This window comes from Rhinolophus hipposideros, assembly GCF_964194185.1.
Source record: "Rhinolophus hipposideros genome assembly, chromosome: 24".
NCBI lineage: Eukaryota > Metazoa > Chordata > Mammalia > Chiroptera > Rhinolophidae > Rhinolophus > Rhinolophus hipposideros.
The window spans coordinates 10,425,230-10,438,333 of NC_138070.1; positions in this window are offsets into that span (position 1 = coordinate 10,425,230).

The window sequence follows — 13,104 nt, forward strand, 5'->3', positions numbered from 1 at the left end:
GAGAGGTAACTTTTAACCCTAGCGGCGCCGGCAGCGAGGGGGCGCGCGGTTTGGGAGCCGAGGAGCGCGGCGCGCTGGGACGCGCGAGACAGGACGCCTTGCCGCGGAGGTCCCGGGCGAGGGCGGGGGACGTCGCAGGGGACCCCCGTGGAGGCGTGGAACGCCAGGAAAGGTTTTTCTCCTTCCGTTTTTTCCTGAATTCAGCTCCAGTTCCAATTTGGCCAGGGAAGCAGGCTTGTTTGCCGTGTTGGATAAAGCTGATATCGAATTCGGCTGCATTATTCAAAAATAGTCCAAGGCTATTGTTTTGTTTTGGGGAGGTGGGTTGGTTCAAAATCTTAACGAGAGAGCCAGATTCAACCCAACCTGCCTACTTTCAGGTCTGACTCGGCACCTGTAGGCTTCGGATTTGAGCTCACTGGACACACGCCCCAACCCCCCCCCCCCCCACACACACACACGGCTCTTCTCGGCCAGACGGCACCCGCCCCCAGCGCTGCTAGAAACCCTGATGGAGGCGCGGTGGGGGTTGCAGAGGTCGAGCCTCAGCCCTCGCCCGCATTCTCTGCGCACCGCACTCGGCGCGGACAGACCCTCACCAGGGGCTTTCTAGAAGGAAACTTATTTTTGTCGGCTTCCTTTGTGAATATTATTTTGCTGCCGGGGTTACAGTTCCTAGTGGTGATCACGATTCGATGCGCAGTAGAGACCCTAAGGGGTCGACAGGGGTGGGGGGATCCACGGGGACATGAGCCCCTCTCCTTCTAAACCGACTGTCCTAGGTCCCTCCAGACTAGAAAGTGTGGAGTTGTCCCTGATTGTGAAGTTACAGATGGGCGAGGGCGCTCTCAGGATTCTCTGAGGGAGAATGAGACCTTCTCCGATCTTCAATCCATTGGGATTCAGATAACTTTTGAGATTCAGAAATGAGGAATCTCTGATTCTCTCCTTCCCACAGGCAGTGTTGCCAAGGCCTGGTAAGTCCTTTGGTCACTGGGAAAAGATTCTTCAAGACAATGCACTTAGTTTGGGTCTGGATTTAGTATGAGGAGAGATTTTCCCTCGTCTACAGCATGTCAGGGCTCAGATGCCAGCTCTGCTATGTGATCTTGGTGGCGCCTACTGTCAACCAGCCCCATTCTCTTACGGGTAATCATGGCCAACGCTTCCTCAGTGCCTTGTGTGTAAGTTACTGGGCTATGGTCCCTGCCTGGCTGCCTAAAGTCAATCTCCCAACTGTTGGGGGGGGGGTGCTCTTACTATCCTATTTTACAGATGAGGAAGTTGAGGCACAGGGAGGTGAGGCCACTTGCCCAAACTCACAGTTTGTGAAGAATGAACCTGGATCTAAGCTAGAATAGTCTGTGGCAGGTTCTAAACATTTAACCACGGTTTTATACTGCCCCCTGTAATCTGGGAATAATAACACCTCCTTCTCAGGATCAGGGCAGCAGAGATTAAATGAGAAAAATGTGTGCCAAGCACCTGGCATGCAGTGGGCCCCGGATAAACCTTGGTTTCCTTTGCTTCTGGCCAGCACCACTTGCCCATTCTCTTGGGACTCACCTCCTTAATCCCCCCTCGTCTTTGCAGAGGGGACCTGAGCCATTGCCGGGTGTAGTGTTCCAAGAATGAAGATACAGTGTCTATTTAAAAAGCCCTTTGGATTTAAATTGAACAGGTCCCTCCTCTCGCCCACCCCCCCTTTTTAATCTGCACGCTTTTAACGGCTCACTTCATGGACATTAATTTTAATGGGACGATTATTACCCTGTTTGGAAGCCTGCCCCTCGAAATGCTGGGCTCGCAAGGTGGCGCTGGGTCGGGTCCCAGCCGCTTGGATGTTTTCTGTAGCAGAGAGAGTACAGCCTTGGCCATGGGGACGTGTCATTCAGCAGAGAGAGAAGAGAAGAGGGTGATGGAAAAGTGGGGGGAAAAAGAAGGTCCCCACAACCCACAATCCCCACCACCACCACACATACTCGTCTGACATTCCCTAATTGGCGCACACTGGCGTTCTGGCCGATTCCACTGTTCACTACTCGGGGAATGGGGCCTAGAGATGAGGCTTTTTGGAGCCTCTCTTCCTTGACTGTAAAGTGGGAATAATAATAGTACCTACTTCACAAAGTGAAATAAAATCATACTGAAATAAATCACCCTTAGCACGGTGTCCGCCATATCATCCACGTTTAATGAAGGTCGCCTGCTGATAATCTTTTTAAGTAGATCGTGTCGTCCCTAAACAGAGTGCTTTGAAGAATGTTGGAGGGCCCGCACCCTCAAAGAGTACATCCGGTTCCCCTACTGTGAGTTGGTGATTCTTTTGCTGATGTTAAGTGTTGTCCAGAAAAGGCAAATATTTTGGGAGAGGAACAACAGAAGGCTGTCCTAACACTTTAGAAAAAAGGAGTGTTTTCTTTTAATGCTTAGTTTAATAAATACTTATATAGTGCTGACTCTGCGCTAGGCACTGTTCTAAGTGCTCAGACATATCAACCCCCTCCTAACAACCCCAGAGATGGGACAGGTTATTTATCCTATATTATGGATGACTAAACTGCAGTGGAGCATTGAAATCATTTCTCCAAGGTCATATAACTGTCTGACCCCAGATGTTGGGCTGCTCTTTAGTATTATTTCACCATCAGGGATTTGGGAAGAGGAGGGAGGCTGTTATAGGCTGAACGGTGTCCCCCCCCCCAAGTTTTTCTGTGGAAGTCCTAAGCCCCAGTACCTCAAAATGTGACTGTAATTAAGTGAGGTCATTAGAGCGGGGCCCTAGTCCAACCTGACTGGTGTCCTTATTTTTAAAAAGGGAGGGCCACCAGGGGCACAAGAAGGCTGCAAGCTGAGGAGAGAGGCCTCGGAAGAAACCTACCCCGCTGACCCCTTGATCGGGGACTGCTGGCCTCCAGAACTGGGAGAAGCTAACTTTCTGCTGTTGCAGCCACTCAGTCTGTGGCACTTGGTTGTGACAACCTGAGCAAATGAATATAGAGCCAATGAGACTGCAGGATTCTCCTGAAAGGGATGTTAGAAGCAGATATTCACCCGACTTGGGCTGCTTTGACTGCCAAGCATGTGCTTGCACGGCTTTGTGGGTTCTTGAGAAGGGTTCCGTTCTGGGGACTGTTCGCCTGTTCCCCCTCCTTCCTTTTTCATGCCCTGTTGGAGACTTTTAAGGGAGGAGTTGTTTTAGGGGGTTATTTTGAGAAATACTTCATGAAATAGAAAACTTTCCCCACCAGTTGCAAGGATGTGCGACCTCTCTCTCATAGAGCGAAGAAATAAGACAGATTTTTCTAGTCCATGAAGGCTTCCTGTGGTACCCCAGGGCTTAAAATTGGGCAGAGCACATAGCAGGTGTTCCGTAAATATTTGTTGAAAGGAAGACTCAAGGAACGAATGAATGGATAAATGAATGAATGGTAAGCATCCTGACTTGTCTTTCTTTCAGACACACACAGTGTTGTACATAGAATTGTTATCATCAATCACACAAAAGATTTCTTGTCCTAAACCATTTCCTTACCTCCTACAGAAATCAATGCTCAAGTGTTTTGAGCAGGAAGAGGAGGAGGATTTCTTTTCTTTAATTAAAACAATAATTACCTATCCTGGTGTTTGAGACCAAGTGAGCCTTACCTTATGGTGTTTTAATTCGTGTGGCTTGGTGAAGTGGTAAATGAATGAACAGCTGTTACTGCCTCCAAACAGCTGTGTTTCCTAAAGCCATGTATTAATGCCAAGGCCAGATTTGATGCCAGGAGTTGGTGAACAACAGAGCTCTTGAATTAGAGTCATAGCAGAGTGGTTTCACACTGAGCCAGAGAGACCTGGGTTCGAACCCTAGCCCACCAAGCAATAGGTAGGTACCTTTGGGCATATTTTTCACCTTTCTAAGGCTCCACTTTTCCATCTGTAAAATGGGAATAATAACCATGGTACTTCATTGGGTTGTTATGAGGATTAAAAGAGAGACCATATCAAGTGTTTAGCAAAGTGCTTGGCACTCAATAAGTGTTAGTTATGGTCCTTGTTGACATATCAGGATTATTAAGTATCCACTTAAGAAACAGAATGGGGACCCTGACCCAAACCCACTGGGAAAACAAGAGGATTCAGGTTTCAGTGAGTTCCGTATTCAATTACATCACAGTTACTCCCAGGAAAGTCCCTTCCATTCAATAGACCCAGAGCAAGACAGCTCTCATCTCTCACATTTATCCTGTTTCACCATCTGATACCTGAAAAGATGGGGTAACCCCTCCCCCAGGGATCTCCTAATTATTCACTTGATACGTCTCTCTTAAGGATCTTTTTATTGTAAGTAAAGGGGGAACAAGCAGAGGCATGTCCACAGCAGGGGAGAAAAAAATTAACCATCCCATAATTATAGTCTCATCAATACTTTAAGCATAAAGGGTAAACCTCACTAAATAAGCCCTAATGCTTTGATTACTAGAGTCACAAGAGACAGGGTTGATTAAACCTGCACTCCTGCTGTGAAAATTCAGACATATTGTCCTTTGCTCAGGCAATAATCACTTTATTGAAGGCAACGGAGCTTAGTTTAAACAAGTGAATCACTAAACTTGAAATTATACTGATGAGAGGGTAAATGAGGATAAATGCTGAAGAACAATCTGGCAGACCTGGAAAAAAAGAAAATGGACATGGCCTATGACCAGGTGATTGTATTTCTAGCTATCGACTCCAGATCAGTGGTTCTCAACTGGGGACAAATTTGTTCCCCAGGAGACATGTGGCAATATCTGGAGACATTTTTGGTTGTCAAAATTGAAGGGTGCTATTAGCCTCTAATGGGTAGAAAAGCGAGGGATGCCATTTAATGTCCTATAATGCACAGATGACAAAGAATTATTTGGCCCAAAATGTCAGTAGAACCAAGCGTGAGAAACCCTGCCCTAGATATATCAGCTAGTATGCATTTGGTACAAGTTACAGAAAGTCCAACTGGTAGAGACTTAAATCATAAGGATTTTTATTATATACTTAACAACAAGTCCATAGCAGAGGGTAGGAAACTATGGGTGTGTGGACCAATGCAGTCCACTGCCTGTTTTTGTAATAATCTTTTTTTTTTTTAAGGAGAGCTCAGCTCACAGTGGCCCATGTGGGGATAGAACCTGCAACCTTGATGTTATTAGCACCACGCTCTAAACAAATGAGCTAACCGGCCACCCCCTGTAATAATCTTATTGGAACACAGTCAGGATCACACATTAATATATTATCTCTGGATGGTTTTGTGCTACAACAGCAGAGCTGAATAGTTGCAACCAAAACTGTATGACCTGTAATGCCTAAAATATTACTGTCTGGCCCTTTTCAGGGATAAATGCCTAGGAATGCAATTGTTGGGTCCTATGATAGTTGCATGTTTTGTTTTCTAAGAATCTGCCAAACTGTCTTCCAGAGTGGCTGTACCATTTTACATTCCCACCAGCAATGGATGAGTGATCCCAGTTTTCCTACATCCTCTCCAGCATTTGGTGGTGTCACTTTTTAAATTTTTTTTTATTTTAGCCATTCTGACAGGTGTGTAGTGATATCTTGTTGTGGTATTAATTTGCTTTTGCCTAAAGGCTAATGATGTTCAACATCTTTTTATGTGTTTATTTGCTATCTGTATATCTTCTTTAGTGAACCCATCTATTTTTGTAAATCAAGTTTCATTGGAACACACTGTGCTTTTACATTGTAACAGCAGAATTACACACTTGTGACAGAAACAGCAGGGTTGCAAGCCTAACTTATTTACTCTCTTGCCTTTTACAGAAACATTTTGCCATCCCCTGCCTTAGATGAATTATGACTTATTCCTTGAGATTGGGCACAAAGCTATCCAAGTGAAGTCAGGGTTTTCATGGCAAAGGAGGAGCAAACGACGGTATCTGTTGCTCTAGAGAAAGTCTTGCAGGGGTGCTCAGAGATCTTCACTGCTGTATTGTTTGAAATCACCAAAATTAGGAAGCAACAAAAATACCCTCCAAGAGGAGAGTGGGTAGATAAACTGTGGTATCTTTGTACTGTGGGATATTGTAAAGAATTATAAGGCATGAACTAGATTTACAGATTTACAGATGTATTTCAAAACCATAGTGTTGAATAAAAACAGGCATTTGCACAATTATTTGTGCAGTTTGATACAGTTTGTATAAATTTGAAACACACATGAAACAATCGTAGAAATTATCCACTGACACACGCACTTGAGTTGCTTTAAAACAGGTGGAAGGACACACATGAAATTCACAATAGTGGTTTTGCCGTCGCCTCTGGGAGCTGGAGGTAGAAATAGCAATGGGGCAGTTGACAAAAGGGACTTTGGGAAGATATATATGCACTTATTAGCAGTTGAACATATTTCAATTTCAGGAATTTGATGACAAGTTTTGAAATAATGAAGGTTAGCTTTCTGTGACATCTTTGCGTTTTCCCATTTTACTTTGAGGAAAAGTACACAAATAAGGATTTCCCTGGTTATTACAGTGTCTTGTATCTTTTTCTGTATCACTTCTACCTGCCCAGCGTTCACCCTCTGCTTTCTGGGAATTTCTCGCCCTCCCTTGGCCCTGTGATAGAGGCTGCCAGTCTTAGGACCCTCTGCACTACTAGGTCACAGAGGTTGGCAGCTCTGTGGGCCATTCCACCCCCCTGGCCTCAGGAGATGGTTGGAGATGGATGTGTGGCCAGTTTCCTGCATCCTGCAGAAGCAAGGCCTTTTCTTAGGTGTGGTCTGGGACTGTTCCCGAGAGCTGAGCCTGGTGTCTGTTTCTTCAGCCCTCTCACCAAACCTGTAAGCAACTTAACTCAGTGTGATCATTGCTTTTCTGTCCTCTACAGTTGAACACTGACTGATATACAATAGATTAGCAAATGAAAATCCAGGGCCTATGGGATAGATGTTCCCAGAGCCCCTCCCAGGAGATAAAATAGTAAGGGACTCTGCAAAGTGGGGAGACGCATGGAAAAGAATAGGACAATTGATGAATAACTCTGGCACGCACTGTGATGCACTTCTCAGAACTCCTCAGCAGTGATTTTTCCATTTTTGCTGTACCTGGGGAGCTTTTTAAAATCTTGACGCTCAGGACACACCCCAGACCTATTAAATCAGAATGTCTGGGGTGGGAGCCAGACAGCAGTAGCTTTTACAGATCCTAAGGTAATTCCAATGTGCAGCCAAGTTGAGGACACACTCCCTTTGGGAAGGAAGGATGTATTTCCAGGTGCTATAAGTGTTGCTGGAAGACTGCCCCCAGCTGTTAGTCCCATGAGGGATGGATGGCTTCAGTTGTAGAAACTGCCTCATCCAAGACTGTGTTTCCTTCTAGGGGCCGTCTGTATTTGCTGACTCATTAACATGGGGGTATAAAGGCCTGGTCCCTTTGCCACAACTTGCGACAACTTTAAGGTACAGCACTCCCTGCTACAAGCACCACAGCACAGCTCAACTTTTCTCTGTGCCCAATCCTGCTCCTTTCTCCTCCTTTCCAGAGGTGGCACTTCCAAGGCCATCCCTAATAAATCTGTATGCCAGTCTCCAGCTTAGATTGGCTTCCTCGGAAACCCTACAATAACCATGACAATAAGCATATTCGATCTTCCACCTTTGTTCAAATGCAAGTCCTGACACCTAAGTCAAAAGACAGATGACTGAACAAACAAAATGTGCTCTATCCTTACAATGGAAGAGTATTCAGCCTTACAAAGGAAGGTAATTCTGACACCATCTACAATGTGGATGAATCTTGAAAACACTACGCTAAGTGAAATAAACCAGAAATAAACCATACAAATACTGTATGATTTCTCTTATATGAGGTACCTAGAGCTGTCAAATCCATAGACAGACCGTGGACAGACCGTGGAATAGTGGGTGCCAGGGGCTGGGAGGAAGGGAGATGGGGAGTTGGTGCTTAATGGGGACAAAGTTTCAGTTTGGGACGATGAAAAAGTTCTGGAGATGGATGGTGGTGATGGTTGCACAACGTGGTGGGTGTACTTAATGCCCCTGAATTCTACACTTAAAATTAGTTAAGATGGTAAATTTTATGGTATACATATTTCTGCACAATTAAAAAATTGCCAATCCCCCACACATGATCATGTTCCAAATCTGAAAACCTAACCTTGTTATTAATCTTTTCCTTTACTTATTCCAACAACTTTTAGATCCATAGAACTTCAGATTTGAAAAGTCCCCAGAAAATCATCTCAAGATGTGGAGTCCCTGGAACAGCAGCATAAGGAATGTGTGAGAATTTGTTTGAAGTGTAAATTCTTGGGCTGCACCCAGACCCACTCAGTTAGACACTCTGCATGCGTGTGTGTGTGTGTGGGGGGGGGAGCCTTGTTAGTGTAGATTGTCTTTTATATTTTGCCAATGAGGAAAGCAGGGGTAATAGAAGTCAAAGGACTTGCCCAAGATTACAGAGAGAGGGAGGCAGGGAGAGAAAAACACCAGCAAGAGTAGTCTGAAGCTTTGATTGAGAGCCTGAGTTTACTTCTATCCTTGCACTTCCCACAGCAAAAATAAATTCTTTTTAGCTAAAGTCGTTTTAAGTTGGATTTCTGTCTTTCAACCAAAGAATCTTCCAGGATGATATTGAAAAGAAGTGGTAAGAGGGAACCTCTTTGCCTTGTTTCTGACCTTAGTAGAAAAGCTTCTAGTTTCTCACCGTCAAGTATGTTAGCTGGAGGTTTTTTGTAGATAGCCTTTATCTAGTGGAGGTAATTCCCCTTTAGTCCTAGTTTACTGAGAGTTTTCATGAATGGGTGTTGGATTTTGTCACATTCTTTTCCTGCATCTATTGATATGATCGAGTAATTTTTCTTTTTTAGCCTGTCAATGTGATGGATTACATTAATTGATTTTTGACTGTTGAACCAACCTTGCAGACCTGGGATAAATCCCACCTGGTCGTGGTATATCATTTTTTATATACGTTGTTGGATTTGACTTGCTAATATTTTGTTGAGAATTTTTGCATCTATGTTCATACAAGATATTAGTTTATGGTTTTCTTTTCTGGTAAGGTTTTTGTCCAGTTTTAGTATTAGGGCAATGCTGCCCCATGGAATGAGTTAGGAAGTATTCCCTCTGTTTCTACCCTCTGAAAGAGATTATAGAGAACTGGTATAATTTGTTCCTTAAATGTTTGGTAAAATTCGCCAGTGAACCCGTCTGGGCCTGGTGCTTTCTATTTTGGAAGGTTATTAATGATTGATTCAATTTCTTTAATAGATATAAGCCTATCCAGATTGTCTATTTCTTCTTGATTTAGTTTTGGCAGATTTTATCTTTCAAGGAATTGGTCCATTTCATCTAGGTTATCAAATTTGTGGGCAGAGTTGTTCGTAGTATCCCTTTATTATCCTTTTAATGTCCATGGGATCTGTAGTGATATCCCCTCTTTCATTTGTGATATTAGTAATTTTACATCCTCTCTCTTGTTCTTAGTTAGCCTGACCAGAGGCTTATCAATTTTATTGATCTTTTCAAAGAAACAGCTTTTGATTTTGCTGCTTGTCTCTATTGAGTCCCTCTTTTCCATTTCATTGATTTCTGCTCCAATCCTTACTATTTGTTTTCTTCTGCTTACATTGGATTTCACTTGCTCTTCTTTTTCTAGTTTCCTAAGGTGGAAACTTAGATTATTGATTTCAGATCTTTCTTCTTTACAAGTATATACGTTTAATGCTGTAAATTTCCTTCTCAGCACTGTTTGCCCTGCATGCCACAAATTTTGACAAGTTGTGTTTTCATTTTCATTTAGCTGAAAATGCGTTTAAATTTCTCTTGAGATGTCTTCTTCATGTGTTATTTAGAAGTGTGTTGTTTAATCTCCATATATTTGGGGATTTTCCCCAAATTATCTTTCTGTTATTGATGTCTAATTTAATTCTGTTGTGGTTTAAAGACAGACACTGTATTCTTTCTACTCTTTTAAATTTTTAAGCTGTGTTTTATGACCCAGAGCATGGTCTATCTCGGTGAATGTTCTAAGTGAGCCTAAGAAGAATGTGTATTGTACTGTTGTTGGATGAAGTGGTCTGTAGGCGTCTATTATGCACAGTTGATGGATGGTGGTAACGATGAACGTATGTCCTTACTGATTTTCTTCCGGCTGGATCTGTCCATTTCTGATAGAAGGGTGTTCAAGTCTCCAACTATGAGAGTGGATTCATCTGTTTTTCCTGGTTGTTCTACATCAGTTTTTGCCGCACACAATTTGGTGCTTTGTTGTTAGGCACATACAAGGCAAGGATTGTTATGTCTTCTTGGAGAACTGATCCCATTATCATTATGTAATGCCCTCTGTATCCCTGATAACTTTCTTGCTCTGAAGTCTGCTCTGTCTAAAAATAACATAGCTACCCCTGTTTTCTTTTGATTAATATTAGCATGGTATATTTGTCTCCATCCATTTACTTTTACTCTATACATCTCTATATTTAAAGTGGATTTCTTGTAAACAACATATATTGGGGCTTTGTTTTTTGATCCACTTTGACCATCTCTGTCTTTTCATTTGGTGCATTTAGACCATTGCTGTTCAAAATGGTTATTGGTATGGTTGGATTCATATCTAATCACATTTGGTTAATAGTAACCATATTTGTTACTATTTTCTATTTATTATTTGTTGCCCTTGTTCTTTGTTGCTGTTTTTGTCTTCCACTCTTTTTCTGCCTTTTGTGGTTTTAATTGATCATTTTGAATGTTTCCATTTTACCTCCTTTCTTAGTATATCAGTTATACTTCTTTTTTTTATTTCTTTTTTTAGTAGTTGCCTTAGAATTTGCAATACACATTTATAACTAATCCAAGTCCACTTTCAAATATAGTATACAACTTCACAGGTAGTGTGAGTACCTTATAATAACAAAGTAATCCTAATTCCTTCCTCCCATCTCTTGTATCATTGCTGTCATTCATTTCACTTATATATAAACATTCTTAAGCATATATGTGCATGCATAAAATGTATACATAAACATACATAATTGAATACATTGTAACTGTTATTTTTGAATAATTGATAATAATTGGAACTGGTTCCTACAGTGGTTTCCCCTTGTGGGTTTCTGCTCCAGTAAGTCAGGACTCCCTGTGTTTATCCGTCTGTTCCTGCAGCCTTGGGAGCAGTGGTTTGTCCTGTGTCCTCGCTTCTCTTACAGATTCAAGAAGAGTTGTTGATTTGTCATTCTGTTCAGCTTTTTAATTCTTAGGATGGAGTGGAGACTTCAAGGCTCCTTACATGCAGAACCAGAAGTCCACCTAAGAATCTTAACCCAGTCTGGAGCAGGAGGAAGGCAGGGAAGGCTTCTTGGAGGAAGTGACCTCTAAAATAAAACCTGGTAGGGTTAGGCAGGTGCAAGTGAGAGAAGATGAGAGTTCCAAGGAAGAGAGAGCATGATGGTATGGAAAGCTATAAGAGGTTGAGATGGTTAGAGGTGAGGAGGCAAAGTGTTGAGAGATCAGGCTACAGAGAAGGGCTAGAGTCAAACTTCAGAACATCTTATATGGCATTGACCTTGGAGAAATCTTGTGAAAATGGATATTAAGATTCACAACACTGACACGTCTCCAAAGAATGCAGGCACATAATAGACATCCCTGACTTCATCCTCATGACGGCTCCTGTGATGTCTACCTGCAAAGTGCTTGAGATAATTCTGAGCGGCTTAGGGCACTTTGCTGCTATTAAGTGCCCATATAAATCGCAACTTATTGGATCAAATGTTTGATTTCCTATTTTTCTTTCCATTTGTGTGTCACCTGCAATTAGAGTTCCAAAGTGCTCCGTGCACCAAAGTGCTCCGAGTGATTTTTCTATGAAAACAGAAAGCAGGAGACCAACAATGACATCCCTCACTTTTTTTTTCCAACTGAGTTATGGCCACCCCCTCACTTCTTCCTTAAAGGAGTGAATACATCTTTCTCTGTGTTACTCTGTGTGTGTGTGTGTGTGTGGTTGTGCATATCTTTATTACTTGCAGCCCCATCAGCAAGACAGCTGTTTATTGAGTATCTATTATGTGTGGACACAAACCTCAGAAATCCCTCTGCCCTCTCCTGGTTCCATCATTCATGGATTAATTAGTTAATTCATTCATTCATTCATTCATTCATTCATTCATTCATTCATTCAGCCAACAATTATTGAGCACATCCTAGGAACCAGACTCTGTGTGAGGGGCTGAGAACCCAGGACGAACAAGATAGATGTGGTTCCCACCCTCAGGGAGCCTACATTCTACTGGGGGAGACACACAAATAAATAATAAAGAAAACAATTTACCCATGAAGGGAAGGCTCAATTTCAGCGATATAGAAAATTGTGTGTGGACACATTACTTAGATGAGGGGCTCAGGGATGGCTTGTCTGAGGAGGTCACATTTCAGCTGAGAGCGGAAGGGTGAAGGAGGGCAGCTGGGCTGAGGAGTGATGTGGGAAGGGTATTTTGGAAGAGTGAAGTGTGTGCACAGGCCCCTGAGGTGGAAAACGGCGTAGCTTCTTCAGACCACAGATAGGTTTCAATAGGAAGGTGTACACGCTGAATTCTCATACACTGCTCGTAGGGATATAAAGCGGTACAGACACTTGGAACAAACAGTGTAGCTGTTCTCCAAATGATTAAACACGATTAAAAGTGATTTAACCTAGCAATTCCATTCCTAAGAATTCCTTAGAATTCCTTAGAATTCCACTCCGAAGAGAAATGAAAACCTGTACGTGAATGTTCATAGCAGTGTTATTCACAGTCGCCAAAAGGTGGAAACAACCCAAATGGCCATCAATGGATGAATGGATAAACAAAATGTGCTCTATTCATACAGCGGAATATAATTCGGCCATAAAAAGCAATGATGTATCGATACATTATACATCGTGGATGAACCTAGAAACCACTTTGCCAAAGGACCACATGTTACGTGATTCCATTTAGTGTATGAAATGTCCAGAACATAGAAATCTATAAAGACAGAAAGTAGAACTGTGGTTTCCTCGGGGAGAATTAGGGATGATGGCTAAAAGGAGTTGGGTTTATTTTTTGGGGTGGTGA